This window comes from Rattus norvegicus, chromosome 1 (genome assembly GCF_021556685.1).
Source record: "Rattus norvegicus strain SHRSP/BbbUtx chromosome 1, alternate assembly SHRSP_T2T, whole genome shotgun sequence".
NCBI classification, from domain to species: Eukaryota; Metazoa; Chordata; class Mammalia; order Rodentia; family Muridae; genus Rattus; species Rattus norvegicus.
Window position 1 is genome coordinate 69980024 of NC_141534.1, and position 25693 is coordinate 70005716.

The 25693-nt window shown below is 37.5% G+C and overlaps 1 pseudogene; it reads right to left on the minus strand.

Annotated features, from left to right (window-relative positions):
* Positions 1-25693, minus strand: LOC148007183 (vomeronasal type-2 receptor 116-like; annotated as a pseudogene).

Consider the following 25693-nt stretch of genomic DNA (forward strand, 5'->3'; position numbering starts at 1 on the left):
TCAATACCCAGCAACCACATGGTGGCTCACAACCATCTGTAATGGGATCTGATGCCCTCTTCTGGTGTGTCTGAAGACAGCTACAGTGTAGTCCTATAAATACAATAAATTAAATTAGAAAATGGAGTTTCAGAGCTAAACAAAGAATTCTCAGCTGAGGAATATCAAATTTCTAAGAAGTATCTAAAGAAATGTTCAACAGCCTTTGTTATCAGGGAAATGCAAATCAAAATAACCCTGAGATTTCACCTCAAACCAGTCAGAATGGCTAAGATCAAAAACTCAGGTGACAGCAGATGTGGGTGAGGATGTGGAGAAAGAGGAACAGTCCTCCATTGTTAGTGGGATTGCAGATTGGTACAACCATTCTGGAAATCTGTCTGGAGGTTACTCAGAAAATTAGACATTGAACTACCTGAGGACCCAGCTATACCTCTCTTGGGCATATACCCAAAAGATGCCCCAACATATAAAAAAGACACGTGCTCCACTACGTTCATAGCAGCCTTATTTATAATACCAGGAAGCTGGAAAGAACCCAGATGCCCTTCAACAGAGGAATGGATACAGAAAATGTGGTACATCTACACAATGGAATATTACTCAGCTATCAAAAACAATGACTTTTTGAAATTTATAGGCAAATGGATGGAACTGGAAAATATCATCCTGAGTGAGGTAACCCAATCACAGATAAACACACATGGTATGCACTCATTGATAAGTGGATATTAGTCCAAACGCTCAAATTATACTAGATCCACAGAACACATGAAATCAAGAGGAATGACCAAAATGTGAATGCCTCACTCCTTCTTTAAAAGGGAAACAAGAATACCCTTGGGAGGAAATATGGAGGCAAAGCTTAGAACAGAGGCAGAAGGAACACCTATTTACATGTGGTCCACACTTATACGGCCACCAAACTAGATAAGTTGGACGAACCAATGTTGTGCAGGCTGACTGAAATAGATGTAGATCTCTCTTGATAGACACAGCTAGAATACAGCAAATACATAGGCGAATGCTGTCATTAAACCCCTGAATGAGAATGGGACCCTCGTTGAAGGAATCAGAGAAAGGACTGAAAGAGCTTGAAGGGGCTTGAGACCTCATATGAAAAACAATTCTAAGCAACCAGGGCTTCCAGGGAATAAGCCAGTACCCAAAGAGATTACATGGACTGACCCTGGGCTCCAATCTCATGGATAGCAATGAATAGCCTACTAAGAGCACCAGTGGATGGGGAAGCCCTTGGTTCTGCCAAGACTGAACCCCCAGTGAAAGTAATTGTTGGGGGGAGGGCTGTAATGGGGGATGATGGGGAGGGGAACACCCATAGAGAAGGGGAGGGGGAAGGGGTTCGGGGAATGTTGTCCTGGCAACCGGGAAAGAGAATAACAATCGAAATGTAAATAAGAATCACCCAAGTTAATAATGATGAAAAAAATAAGAAAAAAAAAAACAATGTACCTTAAGAATGAGTGCAGAAGCAACTGTGGATAATTAAGTTAGTAATTCTTTGGCAAATCTTTAAATGATGTAAGGATAAAAGGAGGTGTTTAAAAGCTCTACTTGGAACTCTGGGCCACATAGATGCTCCAGAAGTTTTCTCCTGGAAGCAGGGATGATATCATAGAATCCCAGAAATGATCTATGAGAAAGGGGTCTTATCACTGACAGGATATATGATTCTTTTCATAATCTGTTGGATTCCTTTCACAACCCTGGTAGAAATTGTGTGGTGGTGAACAAAGTTGACATTTTTTGATTAGTCTCTGGGAGAGAAAATTCTATAGAGAAAATATTTGCTTGTAACATGAATATTGCATCCATGCTAGACATCTGAAGACTCAGAAAGAAGCAGTGAACAGATCTTTAAGAAAGACATAGGAAATCTTAGATGAGGTACTTGTTCTCTGACTTGCGGTTGACAGGATTTGTGATATTTCTAAGTCAAATGAGCCATGTAGAGGTGCAAAATCTATGCCTAAATCATGCTTACATTTCATTCTGCATAAATCTCCCTGATATGTCTTTTGTGACTGTGTGCACAGGACACACTTAGAGGTCAATTGACAATGACGTTGACACTAGTATCTTCCTAAATGCTTACATGGGTTCTGCGGGTAGAACCCAACTTTTCCAACTTTCATATTAAGGACCTCAACTGATGGGACACATCCACATATTCATGTTACATTATTGGATAGGTTACAATGCATGCAGCTCTTGTCCTGAAAAACCTTATGACATTGAACTCAAATAGTTGAAAGAGGAACTAACAAATAAACTACCATAGACAGATAATGGTTACTTCTGACTGTTCTTATTCAGTACTACAGACAAAGAAAACAAATGGTCATAAATGGCAAAAATACAGAAAAGCGATGGGAAAAGAAAGTGAAGAATTTCAGAATTGCAAGCAATGTTTCTGTCAAATCATTTTTAAATGTGACAGAAATTAACATCACTTAAAAATTATATTGTTTAAGGGGAGGTCCCAAGACCTGGCACTATTACAAAAGCTACAGAGTTCTCACAAAAGGGACCTATCATGACTGTCTTCTGAAAGACCCAAAAAGCAGCTGAAAGAGTCAGATGCAGATATTTACATCCAAGCAATGGGCAGAAGCTGCTGACCCCTGTGGTTGAATAAGGGAAAAGCTGGAAGAAGAAAATGATGATGAGGGTAATCATGTATAAGGAATAGCAATCTAGATTAACCTGGACCCCTGAGATCTCTGATACTGGACCACCAACCAAACAGCATGCGCCATCTGATATGAGGCCCTCACCACATATACTGCAGAGGACTGCTGGGTCTGGGTTTAGTCAGAGAAGATGCACCTAACTCTGGAAGTGCCAGGGAGTCGAGAGGTCTGGTGGGGTGTGGGCCCCCGATCCTCTAAGAATACAGGAGTACATACTAGAAGAACCTTCAAATAAGATCTGCTGCCAACTCATCTAGCACAAAATGTCTTAATGATTTTTCTTAAGTTTTCTTTGTTCTGATTTTCTTGTCTCTGAGTAAATACAGGGGCAGAACTTCCAAAAATATCCTGGAGCCAGACCCTCATAGGGAGATCTCTGGTATCTTCATGTATACATATAATGACATTTTTCTAAAAGCAGGAGGAGTAACATCTTCAGGACAGACCTGCAGAACATTATAAAAATATTATGAAGAGAAGGCATAATTGATACATCAGAAATTTCCCATCCTTCCAATATCCTCATGTTTCAGAAATATTAAAATTTCCCCAAACCTGCAACACCAGGAGATCAAGACAAAAGTTGGAAGACAATAAGGGTGATTTTGACATACAATTCAGCTTTGTTGGATCTTTGTTTAAAAAAATGTGCTGATTTTATGATCTTTGCTGTTCCTGTAAGATATCACTGTACCAATATGCTTTCAGTAGACTGGTCTCTCCAAGACCCAATACTTTTCAAAGGACGGGGCAACAAGGCCAGATAATCTTACTGATGCTATTATGTTCTTACAGAAAAGAGCCTAGCCTTGCTGTCCTCTGAGAGGCCTTATCACCATCTGCCCCAACCAGCAGGGCAGTCAGAGGAGGTTGGGGACTACCTACGAGAGAATGGAGGACAAGAGACATGAAGAAGGACTCCAAGACAGGAGTCTGATCAAGTAGACCAATTTTATTTTTTCCCAAGACTGAATTTATACCATAGCAGGGGTAATAGAGGGAGGGGCTGAAGCAGGAAATATTTACACAAGCCAAGGACACTGTGTTCTTGTAGTCAGGTAATCAGCTGATGTCAACAGGATGTTGGATTCTCAGAAAGGTTACAAGTTTGTCATATCATTAGGCAACCTGATCACCTGATTTGTATTAGCATATGCAGCTTGCTGGGGATTTTCCATCGTCCTGACCTCTTAATGAACCCAGCCATCATATTTTCATTTTAGCATTTTTCCATTTTATCTTATTTAACTCTAACTATAATATTAACATAAATAATGGAGGGTTTTTTAAAGAATTATTTATTTATTAAAGAGAGTGTCAGATATCATTACAGGTGGTTGTGAGCCACCATGTGGTTGCTGGGATTTGAACTCAGGACCTCTGGAGGAGCAGTTAGTGCTCCTAACTCTGAGCCATCTCTCCAGCCCAATAATGGAGGGTTTTAAGGGCATAGCTCCCAACAAACATCTGAGTGAAGAAGATGCAGTTACTTATACCCAACCATTGGACTGAAGTTCGGGATACCTATGGTTGAATTAGGTAAATGATTGAAGGAGCTAAAGGAGAGGGCAACCCCAAAGGAAGACCTGTACTCTCAACTAACCTTGACCCATGGGAGATCCTGGAGACTGAGTTACCAGCCAGGTTGGTCTGAAGCCTCTGGTACAATTATAGCAGAGGTTGTTTGGTCTGGCCTCAGTCGGAGAAGATGCATCTAATTCCTGATAGACTTGGGGCCCCAGGGTACAAGGAAGCCTAAGGGGGCATTGAGGGGGCATTCTCTCAGAGGTAAGGCTGAGGAAGAAAGGGATGAGAAAATATAGGAGGGTGGACTGGGAATAGGGCAATGGCTACAATGTTACAAATAAAATAATAAAAAAAAGATATTTCAAGTTCTGTTTCTAATTCAGGCAGAGAAAAACTATCTATCTAGTTCAAAGGCAAATAAAAAACATGAAAAGAAAGTTTATATCAAAGAAAGACACAAAAATTCAACATGTTTCAGATATGACACCACCAATTCTTAGACTAGAAACAGTGAAGGCTTGGAAAGTGGATGTGGTTTTCAAAACTAGAAAACAAAACAAAATAAAAAGGCTCTCATAGTAGAACATTGTAATACAATTGGATAAAGAAAATACCCTAACAGAATTCAATGCACTTTATAATTTTAGAACACATTCTTAGAAAAATATATGGAATGCAATAAAACATTTTATGAAGATATTAACATGAAAGTTAACTTGATTTTGGAACTATGTTTTAAGAGACTCGTTTCTTCTAGAATTCATTTTGTCTCTGATATAATTAAGTGTATTCTCATCTGGTCTGAACAAGATAATGTAACACTTAGGTACAAATATGAAGCCAAGGAGTGCTGTGCTGGAAGCCAAGATAGAGAATATTTCCGTAGCAACCATGAATTTCCCCATAGTGCTATGGTAGACAGGAAGAAAGGTGATCCAGATACAAAAGAACACAAGCAAGCTGAATGACAGAAATTTGGATTAATTTAATGTATCAGCCAGAGTTCTAGACAAGAAGGCCATGGTATAAACCCCAAGTGCCAAGAAGCAGAGGTATCCTAGGGTACAGTAGAAGGAAACAGATGAAAATTTGTTACAAAATATGATGATGTGCCCATGTTTAGTATGAAAATATTGGTTGATGAATGGAGGACAGGTTGCCATCCATATTTCACAAAATAAAAAACTTGGGTTAGGGTGCAGATAGGAATGATGTAGTTTGGGGCCCTGGATTTCATTAGCCATCTTACCATTCTCCCCGGAAAAGTGGCCTTGAATGCAATGACCACAGTAATAGCTTTGGCCAACACAGTGGCAAGAGCCAGAGTGAATACAACTCCAAATGTGATCTGCTGCAGGATGCAGGTGTCTTTGTTTGGCTGGCCAATGAATGTCAAAGAACAAAGAAAACAGAAAGTAAATGTGAAAAGCAAAATGTAAATTGAGAGCTTGGTTATTGGCTTTCACAATAGGAGTGTCTCTGTACTTCACAAAAATGTCAATAACAAAGGCTGTGAGTGTAGATAAACACAGCTATGCTGGCAAAAGTCATCCCAAAGAGATCTTGATAAGCCAGAAAGCTCACAGTTTCCTGGAGGCAATGGTTATTCTCCATATTTGCACAATGTCTGGACACTTCAGACACTGATCCACATCTGGTCAGAAATGTAGGTTATCATGAGACCATGAGTCCAGGCTGAGTTGATGCTTTATTTCTGAGACATTGTTTAATGCCTGCACTCTTATTGATGTTACATTTCTTTGCTTTCTGAGGGACAAATTAATAAGAACATTGTTGTGTATAATTGTATATTCATAAAGTAAACTTTCTTATATATTTCTTTTTGTATTTATGATCACATAAAATGTTTCGATCCAACCCATCTCTCTTTTCTATTGTTAATGTTTCTTCTTTCCCTCATTTTATCCTCATAATATAATGTGTTCTCTGTCTCTGTTTCTCTGTCTCTCTTTCTGTCTCTCTTTGTCTCTCTCTGTTCCTTTCCCTCTCTCTCTCTCTTTCTCTCTCTCTCTCTATTACCAGTGTATACATTGTTGGGTATGGCTTCAGTTGGACAGCAAACATTCAGGGTCTACACTGTAAAGAAATGTGAAGTTTCCCTTTGTATTGCAAAGTACTTCCAGGAACTTCTTCAATAATCCATCTTCATTATAGTTATTTAAATTGAACTAGCCTAATGCTTTTCCTCTCTTACAATTTTCTCTGCCTTTTCTGACATTGGTATATACCTTTTGGAAGTAACTAGAAGAGTAAGTTATATTGAATAAATGTTCCCAGATATCACTTCATAAATAAAATAGGCTTTTTGAACTATACATGCAAAACTTATTACAGAGAATATTTTTGCAACACGTCTCAATTAATGATTTTTTAAAAATATACATGAGTCTTAAATTCACTTTTCTTCTTAAAATTCTTTGTTTTTAATTTTTTTTATTCTCTGCTGGAGTTTAGTGAAGAAAGCCTATTCCATTACAATTAATATTACATTAGTAAATGCTCAAAAAGCACGCAATATAATGATTTCATAACATTTGAGAAAAGGATCTATTTCACATAAATAGAAAATTATTACAAGATTTGAAAGACTTAAGAAAACAGTTGTATCATTCTCTGCTCTTGTAATTTTGTAAAAATGATGATTAACATAAAATATATATGCCAAGATTTGTGTGTCACATTATCATAAGTTCCAAATATCTCTAAATTTCTTATGTGAATTGATCACTAGACTTTAAATTTTATTTTACTAATAATACCAATTTTTTACTAGTAATAATATCTCAACTTGTAAAAGGTATTATTTTAAAGTATATTGGTTAATCAGCAATATTTTAAAATTTGCAATGCTTTGCATTTCTTTGAGCTGTGTAATGATGCACAGTAGAGTTATTAAACAAAACTTCTGTCAGATTTGGTCTTTTTGAGTGATACACTGTTATTATGTAGACACAGAATACATTCCCAAACTGACTTGGTGACACACATGAATACATATATTCACACACAACCCCACCACAATACATAAATACATATGTATTTGTATACATATATGTATACATATGTATATTTATATGAATATTTAGTCACATTTATTTACTATATCTATAATACATATGCATTTTTGGCTAAAGGTTGATAGTAATATTTACTATTAAAGAATGATGGTATTTATAAAAGACAGTGTAGAAACTTCATAATAATCAGGAGCCTCTGAAAACTAAAGAATCAGTTTTATCCAAAAACTTCATGACACTTCTACATATAAACTTATGGCTGTGATAGCATGTACATGATGGGTACAAGCTCATGCATGATCAATAATCATAATAGATGGAAGATTAACATGAAGTCTCACTTTTACCTGAGGAGCTATAATAATTTTTTTAAGTAAGAATATTAGAGTCAACTTTCTTTATAATTGTTACCAATAGAAAGTATTATTTCTATAGTTCAGGTATCACATTCAAACATATATGTAGGACAAATTGGAGAGAAAAAAATAAAAATTAATAGAGAAAGGAAAACTTAAAATAAGCAGAGACCTAGAGATGTGGTCCTTATGATTTTGTGGGCATGAATATTATCAAATATAGCATACTGGATTATGACTAAAATGAATAAATATAATTTGAAATTTTTCTGTATTAATACAACCAAGACTTGGTTTTACTAGAGATAGAAATACAGAATGTTAATTTGCATGTGTGTTGAAGATGCCATAAATTTGCTCATTATATATTCTTCTTGGTTCAGATTATAAATTCCATAACATGTCTTGGAACTTTGTACATTTCTATATTAAAGACTGTTCATGATGCCTTGAGATTATAGTTGCAAGTAATATTTTTACTACATGTAGATGGGGAATATGAAAGGAATCCTACACATTAAGAAAATTTAAATATTCAATTAGTGTGGAAAGTAAATATAATGGAGAAATCAAGCACAAATTTTCATTTGGCCCCTTGTATTGCACACACGGTGGTCAATGAGTAGAGAGTTGTTCCGTTTCCACATGTTTCTTGGCTTTCTATTTCTCTGTTGTTGACATGTAGCTTTAATTCATTGTGGGCTGAAAGACTCAATGAGCTATTCCAAGTTTTTGCATGTTTTGAAACTTGCTTTGTGACAAACTCTATGGTCAGTATTGGAGATTGTTCTGTGAGGTGCTGAAAAGTTTGTTTTCGTGTGTGTGTGTGTGTGTGTGTGTGTGTGTGTGTGTGTGTGTGTGTAATGTTCTGTAAATATCAGATTGGTCCATTTGAATCATAACATTTGTTTGTTCAGTTATTTCTCTTTTACTTTAGTTTCTGTGAAGATAACCAGACCACAGAAAAGTGTATGGTCTTGAAGTCTCCAATTTTTGATGTATAGAGTATGATGTGTGATTTATGCCTTAATAGCATGGCTTTTCTAAATATGGTTTCCCTGGAATTTGAAGCATAAACTTTTAGAATACAGAAGACTTATCAGTGGATTATAATTTGATAGTTGGCATATGTGGTCTCTTACAGTTTGAGACACAATTGCTCAGACATTTCTGACTTCTCAAGAGTAATTATATCTGTGGTTGTATGTTATCTGCCAGTCCTCCATTGCAGTTTTTAATATTCTTTCTTTTTTCTGTACATTTTTTGTTTTGTTTTGTTTTGGTTTGGTTTGGTTCTTTTGCTGGTTGATTGTTTTTTTCTGGTGCAATGTACTTGCTATTTTTTAATCTCTTATCTTTATAGTCATCTATTTTTGATTATAGAAATTGTCTTCTATGAATTTGTTGAAAGTATTTTCTCTGGCTTAGACTATGAATCTTCTGTTCTTCTACCCCTATTTTTTAAAGTTTTAAATTTTCATAGTATCCTAGGATTCCTTGATGTTTTGTTTCAGAAATTTTGTGGATTTCTCATTTTCTTTTACTTAAATTTTCATTTCTTTCATTTTATCCTCTACACCAGAGATTATCTCTGCCACTTCTGATATTAAGTTGCTTATATTTCAGCTGAAGTTTGTTTTCTATCTCCACAAATGCCATGCAGTTTTTATCACCATTGCTCTGCAGTATAGCTTGAGATCAGGGATGGTGATTCTTGCAGAAGTTCTTTTATTGTTGAGAATAGTTAATGGTATCCTGAGTTTCTATAATATTCCCGATAAATTTGAGAATTGCTCTTTCTATCTCTGTGAAAGATTGAGTTGGGACTTTGATGGGGAATGACTTGAATCTGTAGATTGTTTTTGGTAAGATAGCAATTTTTACTATATTAATTTTGCCAATCCAAGAACATGGGAGATCTTTACATCTTCTGAGGTCTTCTTCAATTTATTTCTTCTGAGACTTGAAGTTCTTACAGATCTTTCATTTGCTTGGCTAGAATCACACTGAGATATTTCATATTATTTTTGAGTATCATAAAGGATACTAATTTCTCTTTACTAATTTCTTTTCAGTCCCTTTATTTTTTTAAGTAGCAGGAGGCTACAGATTTCTATGAGTTAATTTTGTCTCTAACCACTTTCCTGAAGTGGTTTATCAAATTTAGGAGTTTAGTGAATTATTTTGGGTCACTTTTGTATACTATCATATTATTGCCAAATAATAACATCTTGACTTCCTCCTTCTCAGTTCATATCCCTTTAATCTCCTTTTGTTGCCTAATTGCTCTGGATAAGACTTCACGTACCATAGTGAGTAGAGAGGGGGAGAGTAGAAGCCTTGTGTTGTCCCTGAGTTCAGTGGGATTGCTTCAAGTTTCTCTATTTTTAATTTGATGTTGGCATTTGTTTGCTCTATATTGCTTTTATTATGTTTACATATGGACCTTGACTTCATAATGTGTCCAATATTTTTAGCATGAAGTGCTATTTTATTTTGTTAAAGGCCAATTCAGTATCTAATGAAAGGATCATGTGGGTTTTTTTTTCTTTGAGATTGTTTATATAGTGGATTATGTTGATGGATTTCCATATATTTAACCATCCCTACATCCCTGGAATGAAGCCTAATTGATCATGCTGAAGGATCATTTTGTTGAATTTTTGAATTTGGTTTGTGAGAATTTAATTGTGTAATTTCCATTGATATTCATGAGGGAAATAGATCTGAAGTTCTTGTTCTTTTTTGGGTCTTTGTGAAATTTAGGTGTCAGTGTAAATATATATTGAATAGTTTTCCTTCTGTATCTATTTTCTGAAATAGTTTGAGAAAGATTGGTACTAAATCTTCTTTGAATGTCTGATAGAATTCTGCACTAAAACCAGCGCTAATGCTGGGAATTTTTTGTGGGGGGGAGACTTAAATATATATATATGTGTGTGTGTGTGTGTGTGTGTGTGTGTGTGTATGTATATGTATGTATACATATATTTCTTTACTTACATTTCAAAGGTTATTCCCCTTCCGACTTTCCTGTCCATAAGCCCCCCCATGCCCTCCCCCTCCCCCATACGTGTATTCCCCTATACATCCCCCTCATTGCCCTCCCCATATTCCCCTGCACTGGAGGTCCAACCTTGGGCAAGACCAAGAACTTTCGGTTCCACTGGTACACCAACAAGGCACATATGCATTTGGAGCCCTGGGTCAGTCCATGCATAGTCTTTTGGTAGTGGTTTAGTCCTTGGAAACTCTGGTTGGTTGGCATTGTTGTTTTTACGGGGTTGCAAGCTCCTTCAACTCTTTCAATACTTCCTCTAATTGCCCCCCAACGGGGTTCTATTTCAGTTCAGTGATTTGCTTCTAGCATTTACCTCTGTATTGGACATGCTCTGGCTGTGCCTCTCCGGAGATATCTATATCCAGTCCCTTTCCACATGCATTTTTTAGATTCATCAATCTTATCTAGTTTTGGTGGCTGTATATATATATATATATATGGGCCACACATGTGTCAAGCTCTGAATGGCCATTCCTTGAGTCGCTGCTCTAAACTTTGCTTCCATATCCCCTCCTATGAATATTTTCCCCCTTTAAGAAGGAGTGGGAGCATCTGCATTTTGGTCATCCTTCTTCTTGAGCTTCCTGTGGTCTGTAGATTGCATCTTGGGTAATTTGAGTTTTTAGCTAATATCCACTTATCAATGAGTGCATACCAAGTGTGTTTTTTCTGTGATTGAGTAACCTCACTCAGGATGATATTTTCTAATTCATTCCATTTTCCTATGAGTTTCATGAAGTCATTGTGTTTGACAACTGAGTAGTACTCCATTGTGTAGTTGTACCACATTTTTTGCATCCATTCCTCTGTTGAAGGGTATCTGGGTTCTTTCCAGCTTCTGGCTATTATAAATAAGGCTGCTATGAACATAGTGGAGAATGAGTCTTTGTTGTATGTTGGAGCATCTTTTAATGACTGCTTCTATTTCCTAAGTGGTTATGGGGCACTTAAATGATTTATTTGATCCATATTTAAATTTGGTACTTGGTATCTGTTCAGAAAATTACCCATTTCATTCAGATTTTTCAATTTTGTTGAATATAAGCTTTTTTGTAGGAACTGATTTTTTTTTAATTTTTAAATTCTTCAGTTTCTGATTTTGTTCATTTGGATACTGTCTCTGTGCCCTGTGATAAGTATGGCTAAGTGTTTATCTCTCTTGGATTTTTTCAAAGAAAAAGCCTCTGGTTTTCTTCATTCTTGGTATAGTTCTCTTTGTTTGTACTTGGTTGATTTCATCCCAGAGTTTGATTATTTCCTGCCATTTACTCCTATTTGGTGTATTCGCTTCTTTTTGTTCTAAAGCTTCAGATGCGTTCTTAAGCTACTAGTGTAAGTTCTCTTCAATTTCTTTATGGAAACACTCAGAGATATGAGTTTTCCTCTTAGCACTGCTTTCATTATGTTCCATAATTTTCAGTATGTAATACCATCCTTTTCATTAAATTATAAAAAGTCTTTTATTTCTTTCTTTATTTCTTCCCTAACAAGTAATCATTGACTAGATAGTTGTTTAGTTTCCATGTATATATTGCCTTTCTGTTGTTTTTGTCATTGTGGAAAATCAGCCTTAATTGTGGTGATCTGATAGGATGCATGAGGTTATTTCAATCTTCTTGTATTGGCTGAGGCTTATACTTTGTCTGATTATATAGTAAATATTGGACAAAATACCATGAGGTGATGAGAAGTTATATTCTTTTGTTTTAGGGTAAAATGTTTTGTATATGTATTTTTAAGTCCATTTGGTTCATAACTTCTGTTATTTCATTGTGTCCCTGTTTTTTTTTTTTATTCTGAAATGATATGTCCATTGGTGAGAGTGGGATGTTAAAGTCTCTTATTATAAAATTGTGCGAGTTTCACTATGTGTTTAAGCTTTGGTAATGGTCCTTTTACAAATGTGGGTGCTCTTGAATTTGGGGCATAGATGTTAAGATCTGAGAGTTCCTCTTGATAAGGATATTGTGTCCTACTCCATCTTTTTTGTGGGGGGTAATCCAGATAAAACTTATTATTATTATTATTATTATTATTATTATTATTATTATTATTATTTGGGATGGGGTTAGTGACATGTCTCAGTGGATAATGGCACTCAAACCTTATGACCTGAGTTCAATACCCAGAAACCATGTGGGTAGAGAGAATGCCTTCAAAAATATTTGTCCTCTAACACCCTCGCTCATACCCACACATCAAACACACATAGTAATAAATACAAATTAGATTGTAGTTTTTGGAATTCTCCCAGATCCTGATGTAGGACTGAGATTTAGAACCTGGCACTGTTGACTGCAATATGTACAGTTCACAGATACAATATTCATTTTCTGTTGCTCTAACAAAACTCATGAGGATGTAAGGCTCATTATTCTTTTTTTCCCTCAAGCTTTATTTTTTTTCCTCCATCTTTATTAACTTGGGTATTTGTTATTTACATTTCAACTGTTATTCCCTTTCTTGGTTTCCAGGCCAACATCCCCCTAAAACCTCCCCATCTCCTTCTATATGGGTGTTTTCCTCCCCATCCTCCTGTCATTACCACCCTCCCCCCAACAATCACTTTCACTGGGGGTTCAATCTTGACAGGACCAAGGGCTTCCCCTTCCACTGGTGCTCTTACTGGCTATTCATTGCCACCTATGCAGTTGGAGCCTAGGGTCAGTCCATGTACAGTTTTTGGGTAGTCCCTGGAAGCTCTGCTTGGTTGGCATTGATGTTCATATATCTGAAGCCCCTTCAAGCTTTTTCAGCTATTTCTATGATTCCTTCAATGGGGGTCCCATTCTCAGTTCAGTGGTTTGCTGCTGGCATTCAACTATGTATTTGCCATACTTGGCTGTGTCTCTCAGGAGAGATCTAGATCTGGTTCCTGCCAGCCTGTACTTCTTTCCTTCATCCATTTTATCTAGTTTAGTGGCTGTATATATATGGGCATTCCTTCAGCCTCCGTACTAAACTTTGCCTCCCTGTTCCCTCCCAAGGGTATTATTATTCCCCTTTTAAAGAAGGAGTGAAGCATTTGCATTTTGGTAATCTTTCTTTAGTTTCATGTGTTCTGTGCATCTAGGGTAATTCAAGCATTTGAGCTAATATCCACTTATCAATGAGTGCATACCATGTGTGTTTTTCTGTGATTGGGTTACCTCACTCAGGATGATATTTTCCAGTTCCATCCATTTGCCTATGAACTTCAAAAAGTCAATGTTTTTGATAGATGAGTAGTATTTCATTGTGTAGATTTACCACATTTTCTTTATCCATTCCTCTGTTGAAGGGCATCTGGGTTCTATCCAGTGACTGGCTATTATAAATAAGGCTTCTATGAACATAGTGGATCTTGTGTCTTTGCTATATGTTGGGGCAACTTTTGAGTATATGCCGAAGAGACATATAGCTGGGTCCTCAGGTAGTTCAATGTCCAATATTCTGAGGAACCTCCAGACTGAATTCCAGAATAGTTGTACCAGTCTGCAATCCCCCCAACAATGGAGAAGTGTTCCTCTTTTCTCCACATCCTCAACAGCATCTGCTGTCACCAGAGTTTTTGATCTTAGCCATTTTGACTGGTATGAGGTGGAATCTCTGGGTTGTTTTGATTTGCATTTCCCTTATGACTAAAGATGTTGAACATTTCTTTATGTGTTTCTGATCCATTCAGCATTCCTCAGCGGTGAATTCTTTGTTTAGCTCTGAACCCCATTTTTTAAATCTTTATTGACTTGAATATTTCTTATTTACATTGTGATTGTTATTCCCCTTCCAGGTTTCCAGGCCAACATCCCCCTAACACCTCCCCCTTACCTTCTATATGGGCTTCCCCTCCCCATCCTCCCCCCATTATCACACTCCCTCCAAAAATCACATTCACAAGGTGTTCAATCTTGGCAGAACCAAGGGCTTCCCCTTCCACTGGTGCTCTTACTAGGCTATTCATTGCTACCTATGAGGTTGGAGCCTAAGGTCAGTCCTTGTATAATCTTTGAGTATTGGCTTAATCCCTGGAAGCTCTGGTTGGACAGCATTGTTGTTCTTATGGGGTCTCGAGCAACTTGAAGTTCTTCCATTCCTTTCTCTGATTCCTTCAACTGGGGTCCAGTTCTCAGTGCAGTGGTTTGCTGCTGGCATTTGCCTATGTATTTGCTGTATTCTGGGTGTGTTCCTCAGGAGAGATCTACATCCGGTTCCTGTCAGCCTGCAATTCTTTGCTTTATCCATCTTGTCTAGTTTGGTGGCTACATATGTATGGGCCACATGTGGGGCAGGCTCTGAATGGGTGTTCCTTCTGCCTCTGTTCTAAATTTTGCCTCCCTATTCCCTGCCAAAGGTATTCTTGTTCCCCTTTCAAAGAAGGAGTGAAACATTCACATTTTGGTCATTCCTCTTGAGTTTCATGAGTTCTGTGCATCTAGGGCAATTCAAGCATTTGGGCTAACAGCCACTTATCAATGAGTGCATACCATGTGTGTTTTTCTGTGATTGGGTTACCTCACTCAGGATGATATTTTCCAGTTCCATCCATTTGCCTATGAATTTCATAAAGTCACTGTTCTTGATAGCTGGGTAATATTCCATTTTGTAGATGTAACATATTTTCTGTATCCATTCCTCTGTTGAATGGCATCTGGGTTCTTTCCAGCTTCTGGATATTATAAAGAAGGCTGCTATGAACATAGTGGAGCATGTGCCTTTGTTATAGGTTGTGGAATCTTTGGGTATTTGCTCAAGAGAGGTATAGCTGGGTGCTCAGGTACTTCAATGTCCAATTTTCTGAGGAACCTCCAGATTGATTTCCAGAATGGTTGTAGAAGTCTGCAGTCCCACCAACAATGGATGAGTGTTCCTCTTTCTCCACATCCTCTGCAGCATTTGCTGTCACCTGAGTTTTTGATATTATCCATTCTCACTGGTGTGAGGTAAAATCTCAGGTTTGTTTTGATTTGCATTTCCCTTATGACTAAAGATGTTGAACATTTCATTATGTTTCTCAGTGATTCGGCATTCGTCAGCTGTGAATTCTTTGTTTACCTCTGAATCCCATCTTTTAATAGGGTTGTTTGTCTCCCTGTGGTCTAACTTCTTGTGTTCTTTGTATATTTTGGATGTAAGCCCTCTATCAGTTGTAGGATTGATAAAGATCTTTTCTCAATCTGTTGGTTGTCATTTTGACCTAACAACAGTGTCTTTTGCCTTACAGAAGCTTTGCAGTTTTATGAGATCCCATTTGTCCATTATTGATCTTAGAGCATAAGCCATTGGTGTTTTGTTCAGGAAATTTTTCTCCAGTGCCCATGATGTGTTCGAGATTCTTCCCCACTTTTTCTTCTATTAGTTTGAGTGGATTTGGTTTGATGTGGTGGTCCTTCATCCACTTGGACTTAAGCTTTGCACAGAGTGATAAACATGGATCGATATGCATTCTTCTATATACTGATCTCCAGTTGAACCAGTACAATATGCTGAAAATGCTATCTTTTTTCCATTATACTGTTTTGGCTCCTTTGTCAAAAATCAAGTATCCATAGGTGTATGGGTTCATCTCTACGTCTTCATTTCTATTCCATGGTCTATCTGTCTGTATCTGTACCAATACCATGCAGATTTAATCACTATTGCTCTGTAATACTGCTTGAGTTCAGAGATAGTGATTCTCCCCAGAAGTCCTTTTATTGTTTAGGATAGTTTTAGCTATCCTGTGATTTTGTTATTCTAGATGAATTTGTATATTGTTCTGTCTAACTGTCTGAAGAATTGGATTGGTATTTTGATGGGGATTGCATTGAATCTGTAGATCGCTTCTGGTAAAACAGTCATTTTTACTATATTAATCCTGCCAATCCATGATCATGGGAGATCTTTCCATCTTCTGACGTCTTCTTCAATTCCTTTCTTCAGAAGATTGAAATTCTTATCATACAGATCTTTTATTTGCTTGGTCAAAGTCACACCAAGGTATTTTATATTATTTGGGACTATTATGAAGGGTGTCATTTCCCTAATTTCTTTCTCAGCTTGTTTCTCTTTTGTGTAGAGGAAGGCTACTGATTTATTTGAGTTAAATTTATACCTAGCCACTTTGCTGAAGGTGTTTATCAGGTTTAGTAGCTCTCCGGTGGAACTTTTGGGATAATTTAAATATTCTATCATATCATCTGCAAATAGTGATATTTTGACTTCTTTTCCAATCTGTATCCCCTTGATCTCCTTTGGTTGTCTTATTGCTCAGAAAAGTTGTAGATCTTTTCGCAATCTGTTGGTTGTTGTTTTGTCCTAACAACAGTCTCCTTTGCCTTACCGAAGCTTTGCAGTTTTATTAGATCCCGTTTGTCCATTCTTGATCTTAGAGCACAAGCCATTGGTGTTTTGTTCAATAAATTTTCTCCAGTGCCCATGTGTTCGACATTCTTCCCCACTTTTTCTTCTATTGGAGTGTATGTAATTTGATGTGGAGGTCCTTGATCCACTTGGACTTCAGTTTTGTACAGGGTGATAAGAATGGTTTAATATGCATTTTTCTACTTGCTGACCTCCAGTTGAAACATCACCATTGGCTGAAAATGCTATCTTTTTTCCATTGGATGGTTTTGGCTCCTTTGTCAAAAATCAAGTGACCATAGGTGTTGGGTTCATTTCTACGTCTTCAGTTCTATTCCACTTGTCTATCTGTCTCTGTACCAATACCATGCAGTTTTTATCACTATTGCTCTGTAATACTGCTTGAGTTCAGGGATAGTAATTCCCCCGAAGACCTTTTATTGTTGAGGATAGTCTTAACTATTCTGTTTTTTTTTGTTAGTCCAGATGAATTTGCAAATTGTTCTGTCTAACTCTATGAAGAATTGGTTTGGAATTTTGATGGGGATTGCATAGAATCTGTAGATTGCTTTTGGTAAAATGGCCATTTTTACTATATTAATCCTGCCAATCCATGAGCATGGGAGATCTTTCCATCTTCTGATATCTTCTTCAAATTCTTTCTTCAAAGGCTTGAAATTATTATCATACAGATCTTTCACTTGCTTGGTTAAAGTCACAGCAGGGTATTGTATATTATTTGGGACTATTATGGATGGTGTCATTTCTCTAATTTGTCTCTCGACTTGTTCCTCTTTTGTGTAGAGGAAGGCTACTGATTTACTTGAGTTAATTTTATACACAGCCACTTTGCTGAAGTTGTTTATCATGTTTAGTAGTTCTATTTTGGAACTTTTGGGATCACTTAAGTACACAATAATATCGTCTGAAAATAGTGATATTTTTACTTCTTCCTTTCCATTCTGTATCCCTTTGATCTACTTTGTTGTCCGCTTGCATTGGTTAGGACTCAGAGAACTATATTTAATAAGTAGGGAGAGAGTGGGCAGCCTTGTCTACTCCCTGACTTTAGTGGGATTGCTTCAAGTTTTTCTCCATTTAGTTTAATATTAGCTACTGGTATACTATGTTAAGGTATGGGCCTTGAATTCTTGTTGTTTCCAGGACTTTTATCATGAAGGGGTGTTGAATTTTTTGAAATGCTTTCTCAGCTTCTAATGTAATGATCATTTGTTTTTTATGTTTCAGTTTATTTATATAGTGGATTGTGGTAATGATTTTCCGTATATTAAACCACCCCTGCATCCCGGGAATGAAGCCTACTTGATCATGATGTATGATTGTTTTTATGTGCTCTTGAATTCAATTTGCAAGAATTTTATTGAGTATCTTTGCATCGATATTCATAAGGGAAACTGGTCTGAAGTTCTCTTTCTTTGTTGGGTCTTTGTGTGGTTTAGGTATAAGAGTACTTGTGGCATCATAGAAGGAACTCAGTGGCACTCCATCTGTTTCAATTTCGTGGAATATTTTGGATAGTATTGGTATGAGGTCTTCTATGATGGTCTCATAGAATTCTGCACTGAACCCATCTGGACCTGGGGTCTTTGTTGGGAGACGTTTAATGACTGCTTCTATTTCATTATGAGTTATGGGGTTGTTCAAATGGTATATGTATTCCCGATTTAACTTCCATACCTGGTATTTGTCTAGGAAATTGTCCATTTCCTCCAGATTTTCAAGTTTTGTTGAATATAGGCTTTTGTAGTAAGATCTGATGATTGTTTGAATTTCCTCTGGTTCTGGTGTTATGTCTCCCTTTTCATTTCTGATTTTGTTCATTTGGACACATTCTCTGTCTGTGTGCTCTAGTTAGTCTGGCTAAGGGTTTATCTATCTTGTTTATTTTCTCAAATAACTAGCTTTTGGTTCTGTTGATTCTTTGTATAGTCTTTTTTTTTCTACTTATTTGATTTCAGCTCTGAGTTTGATTATTTCCTGCCTTCTACTCCTCCTGGGTGTGCTTGCTTCTTTCTCTTCTAGAGCTTTTAGGCGTGCTGTCAACCTGCTGATATATGCTCTCTCCTGTTTCTTTCTGCAGGCACTCAGAGTTATGAGTTTTCCTCTTAGCACAGCTTTCATTGTGTCTCATAAGTTTGGGCATGTTGAACCTTCATTTTCACTAAGTTCAAAGAAGTCTTTAATTTCCTTCTTTCTTTGTTCCTTTTCTAGGTTATCATTGAGTAGAGCATTATTTGTCTTCCAGGTAAATGTGCGCATTCTTCCCTTATTGTTATTGAAGACCAGCTTTTACCCATGATGGTCTGATAAAATGTATAGAATTATTTTTATCTTTCTGTATCTGTTGAGGTCTGTTTTACAACCAATTATATGGTAAATTTTGGAGAAAGTACCATGAGTTGGTGAGAAGAATGTATATCCTTCCATTTTAGGATAGAATGTTCTGTTAATATCTTTTAAATCCATGTGGTTCATGAATTCACTTAGTCTGTATATGTCTTTGTTTAATTTCTGTTTCCATGATCTCTCCATTGATGAGAATGGGGTGTCAAAATCTCCTATTATTTTATGACGTGCAATGTGTGCTTTGAGATTTAGTAAGCTTTCTTTTATGTATGTAGGTGGCCTTGTATATTGAGCATAGATATTTAGAATTGAGAGTTCATCTTGGTGCATTTTTCCTTTGATGAATATGAAGTGTCCTTCCTTATCTTTTTTGACGACTTTTGGTTGAAAATCTATTTTATTTCATATTTGAATGGCTACTGCAGCTTGCTTCTTCAGTCCATTTGCTTGGAAAGTTTTTTTCCAACCTTTTACTCTGAGGTACAGTCTGTCTTTGTTTCTAAGGTATGTTTCCTGTAGGCCACAAAATTTTGGGTCCTCATTGCGTATCCAGTTTGTTAATCTGTGTCTTTTTACTGGGGAATTGAGTCCATTGTTGTTGAGAGGTATTAAGGAATAGTGATTGCTGCATACTGTTATCTTCATATTTGGATCTGAGATTATGTTTGTGTGCTTGACTTCTCTTTGATTTGTTGCCAAGACGATTAGCTTTTTCTAGGTTGTAGCTTACCTCCTTGTGTTGAGCTTTACCATTTATTATCCATTGTAGGGATGGGATTGTAGAAAGATGTTGTGTAAATTTGATTTTCTTATGGAATGTCTTGGTTTCTCCATCTGTGTTAATTGAGAGTTTTGCAGGATACAATAACCTAGGCTGGCATTTGTGTTCTCTTAGGGTCTGTATGACATCAGTCCAGGATCTTCTGGCTTTCATAGTCTCTGGCAAGAGGTCTGGTGTAATTCCGATAGGTCTGCCTTTATATGTTACTTGACCTTTTTTTCCCTTACTGCTTTTAATATTCTTTCTTTATTTGGTGCATTTGGTGTTTTGACTACTATGTGTCTGGAGGAGTTTCTTTTCTGGTCTAATCTATTTGGAGTTCTGTAGGCTTCTTGCGTGTTTATGGGCATCTCTTTCTTTAGGTTAGGGAAGTTTTTTTCTTTGATTTTGTTGAAGATAATTTCTGGTCCTTTGAACTGGGAGTCTTCATTCTCTTCTATACCTATTACCCTTAGGTTTGATCTTCTCATTTCCTGTTTGTTTTCAGCCAGTACCTGTCCTGTTTTACATTATCTTTCACAGTTCTGTCAATGATTTCTATAGAATCTCCTGAGATTCTCTCTTCTATCTCTTGCATTCTGTTGGTGATGCTTGTATTTACCGATCCTTGTCTCTTCCTTTGGTTGTCTTTTATTTATTTATTTATTTATTTATTTATTTATTTATTTATTTAATTTTCAAGTTTTTTTCTTTTTTTTCTATTTTTTCAATTTCTTTATTTTCTCCACCTTTATTTAATTGGGTATTTCTTATTCACATTTCAACTGTTATTCCCTTTCTCGGTTTCCAGGCCAACATCCCCCAAAACACTCCCCCTCCCGTTCTATATAGGTGTTCCCCTCCCCATCCTCCTCCCCATTACTGCTCTCACCCCAACAACCCCGTTCACTTGTGGTCCAGTCTTGGCAGGACCAAAGGCTTTCCCTTCCACTGGTGCCCTTACTAGGCTATTAATTGCTACCTATGCAGTTGGAGCCCAGGGTGAGTCCATGTATAGTCTTTGGGTAGTGGCTTAGTCCCTGGAAGCTCTGGTTGGTATGCATTGATACTCATATCAGGTCTCAAGCTCTTTTAAACTCTTTCATTCTTTTCTCTGAATCCTTCAACAGGGGGGCCAGTTTTGAGTTCTGTGGTTTGCTGCTGCCATTCACCTATGCATTTGCCATATTCTGGCTGTGTCTCTCAAGAGAGATCTCCATCCGGTTCCTGTCAGCCTGCACTTCTTTGCTTCATCCATCTTATCTAGTTTAGTGGTTTTATATGTATGTGTCACATGTGGGGCAGGCTCTGAATGGGCGTTCCTTCAGCCTCTGTTCTACACTTTGCTCCCTATTCCCTCCCAACAGTATTCTTGTTCCCCTTTTAAAGAAAGAGTGAAGCATTCGTATTTTGGTCATCCTTCTTGAGTTTCATGTGTTTTGTGCCTCTAGGGTAATTCGAACATTTGGGATAATAACCACTGATTATCTCTCTTTGTCCTTTCTTTATTGCTTCTATTTCCATTTTTAAGTCCTTCCCCTGTTTAATTGTGTTTTCCTGCAATTCTTTCAGGGATTTTTTGCATTTCCTCTCTATAGACTTCTGCTTGTTTATTTGTGTTTTCCTGCATTTCTCTAAGGGAGTTCTTTATGTGTTTCTTGAAGTCCTCCATCATCATGATCAAATGTGATTTTAAATCTAGATCCTGCTTTTCTGGTGTGTTTGGATATACAGTGTTTCCTTTGGTGGGAGAATTGGTCTCCAGTGATGCCATGTAGTCTTGGTTTCTGTTCCTTGGGTTCCTGTGCTTGCCTCTTGTCATCACCTTGTCTCTGGTGTTACCTTGTTCTGCTATTTCTGACTTTGGTTAGACCGTCCTATAGGCCTGTGTGTCAGGAGTGCTGTTGACCTCTTTTTCTGTTCTCTTTCAGCCAGTTATGGGAACAAAATGTTCTGCTTTCAGCTTGTAGTCTTTCCTGTCTACTGGTCTTCAGGTTTTCCTGTGGGCTTGTGACCTATGTCCACCAGGCATGTCACTTGGAGCAGAAAAGTTGGTCTTACCTCTGGTCTCAGGCCTTGAGTCGCTTGTCAGATTCAGGTTTCAGCTCTCAGTGAAGGCAGCAATCAGAAGCTCCTGCCCTGCCTTAGCTCGGGACCCTGTGCACAGGGTGCCAAGATGGTGCTAGGTGTTTTCCTCTAGATTCAGAAATGTGGGCAGAGAGTAGGCTCCTCTGGCTTCCCAGGTGTGATGCCCCTCTGAAGGTCTAGCTCTCCCTCCCACGGGATTTGGGTGTAGCTAGCTGTTTGACCTGGTCCCTTAAGATAAGGGCAGTGTGTGGACTGCAGTGTTTAGTGCCCCTATCTTCCTGTTCCCAGAGGCCTTTTACAGTTTCTTCTTGGGCCAGGGATATGGGTAAGGGTGGGCAATACTGGTGATCTCACCTGCCCTGCCGTCTCAGGAGTACCCACCTTTCTGGGCAGTGAGCTCTCTCCCATGTGGTCTGGGGGCTGGGATCAGCAAAGTTTGAGCCCCAGCTAGAAACCAGAAATGGATGGTCCTAGAGGAATTTTGCCTTTGTGTGTCCTAATTCCACCAAGCAGGTCACTTGGAACAGAAAAGTTGGTCTTACCTCTGGTCTCAGGCCTGGAGTCATGTCTCAGAGCCAGGTTTCATCTCTCCGTGAGGGCAGCAAACAGAAGGGCCTGCCCTGCCTTCTTTCAGGACCCTGTGCACAGGGGTCCCAGATGGCACTAGGCATTTTCCTCTAGAGTCAGAAATGTGGGCAGAGAATAGTCTCCTCTGCTCCATCTTTTTAAATAACTTTTGGTTGAAAGACTATTTTATTGGATACTGGAGTTGCTATTCCAGCTTGTGTCTTGGGAACATTTGCATAGAAAATTTTCCAGCCTTTTACTTTGAGGTAATGACTGTTTTTGTCACTGAGGTGTTTTTCATGTCTAAAGCAAAATGCTGGTTTCTGTTTATGTACGCAGCATTTAAGTCTATGTCTTTTTTATTAGGAAATTGAATTCATTGTTGTTGAGAGAGATTAAGGACCTATGATTGTTGCTTCCTGCTATTTTTGTTGTTAGATGTGGAATTGTGCTTGGTGTTTCTCTTCTTTTGGGTTTGCTCTGAGATTAGTTTCTTGCTTTTTGTTGGGTGTAGTTTCTCTCCTTTTATTGGAGTTTTCCTTCTATTATCCTCTGTAGGGCTTGATTGGTGGAAAGAGAAGTTTAGTTTTGATTTTGTCATGCATATCTTGGTATATATTTGCCTCTATGGTAATTGAGAGTTTACTGGGTATAGTAGCCTGGGCTGACATTTTTGTTCTCTTATTGCATGTATGACATCTGCCCATGATCTTCTACCTCTTATAGACTCTGTTGAGCAGTCTGGTATAATTTTGATTTGTCTCTTTAGTTGTTACTTGACCTTTTCCCCTGATATCTTTAACATTCTTTCTTTGTTCTGTACATTTTGTGTTTTATTTATTATGTAATGGGACAATTTTTTTTTCTGAGATGGTCCAATATGTTCAGTGTTCTGTAAGTTTCATGTACATTAATGGGCATCTCTTTCTTTAGGTTAGGGAAATTTTCTTCTAAAATTTAGTTGAAGATGTTTGCTGGCTCTCTGAGTTGGGAAACTTTACTCACTCCTATACATATTAAGTTCAGTTTTTTCCTTGTGTCCTGGAATTTTTGAATGTTGTAACTTGGTAGAGTTGTTTATTTATTTATTCATTTATTTATTTATATTTGTATTTTGACTGTTGTATCAATATCTTCTATGATATCTTCTATAACTGGGATTTTCTTCTATCTCATTCTTTTGGCGATATTTGCATTAATGATTCTTGATCTCTTTATTTCATTTTTCATCTCCAGTGTTGTCTTTCTTTTCGATTTCTTTATTTTTTCTATTTCCATTTTTAGATTCGAGATTGTTTTGTTCAATTCCTTTACCTGTTTGGTTTTGTTTTCCTGTATTTCTTTAAGGGATATATGTGTTTCCTTTTTTAAGAATTCTACCTTTTTAACCATGCTTTCCTGTATTTCTTTAAGAGAATTATTGATGGCCTTCTTAAAGTCCTTTATCCAACTCTACACCTGATAGAGGGCTAATAATATCAAATATATTCAAAGAACTTAAGAAGTTACATTCCAGAGAGCCAAATAGCCAAATAGAAGGTGGTCCCAAATAGCTCTATTAAAAATGGGTACGAATCTAAACAAATAATTCTCAGCTGAGGAATAGCAAGTGGCTGAGAGGTACCTAAAGAAATGTTGGACATCCTTAGTCATCAGGAAAATGCATATTTAAATAACCCTGAGATTCAACCTCACACCAATTAGAATGGCTAAGATCATAATCTCAGGTGACAATAGATGCTGGCAAGAATGTGGAGAAATTGGAAAAGCCCTCCATTGTTGGTGGGATTACAAGCTGGTACTACCACTCTGGAAATCAGTCTGGAATTTCCTCAGAAAACTGGACATTGCAATAACTGAGGACCCAGATATACCACTCCTGGGCATATACCCAAATGATTCTCCAACATACAACAAAGACACATAGTCCACTGTGTGCAAAGCAGCCTTATTTATAATAGCCACAAGCTGGAAAGAACCCAGATGCACTTCAACAGATGAAATGATATAGAAAATATGGTACATCTACACAATGGTGTACTAGTCAGCCTTCAAAACCAATGACTTCATGAAATCCATAGGCAAATAGATGGAACTAGAAAATATTATCCTGTGTGAGGTAAGCAAATGCAAATCATACAAACACACACACACACACACACACACACACACACACACAAATAAATAACACATGGCATGCCTCATGCCCAAAAGCTTGAATTACCTAAGATACAATCCTAAGACCACATGAAGCTCAAGAAGAAGAATGACCAAAGTGTGGATGCTTCAGTCTTTCTTAATAGGGGGAGCAAAAATATTCATAGGAGGATATATGGAGACAAAGTTCCAGCCCATATACATACAGCCACCAAACCTAGACATTATTGCTGATGCCAAAAAGTGTATGCAGGCAGGAGCCTGATATAGTTGTCTCCTGAGAGGGTGTGCCATAGCCTAACATATAAAGAGGCGAATGCTTGCAGCCAACCATTGAACTGAGAAGGTGGTTCCAATTGGAAGAGTTAGAGAAAGGATTGACAGAGCTGAAGGGGTTTGCAACCCCACAAGAGCAACTATAGCAACCACCAAGAACTCCCAGGTACTAAACCACCACACAAAAACTACACATGGACTGACCCAAGGCTCCAGCTTCATATGCAGCATAGGATGATCTTGTTGGGCACCAAAGGGAAGAGAAGCCCTAGTTCCTGCCAAGTCTGTATCCCCAATGTAGGAAAAAGTTAGAGTGGAGAAGAGGGAAGCGGTGGGTGGTTGGATGGGGGAGGGGGATAACATTTGAAATGTAAATAAATATCAAGAAAACAAACAGAAAAACAGAAATATTCTGCTCCAAATGTTCATAATTTGTGACAAATAATATTCATACGAATACACAT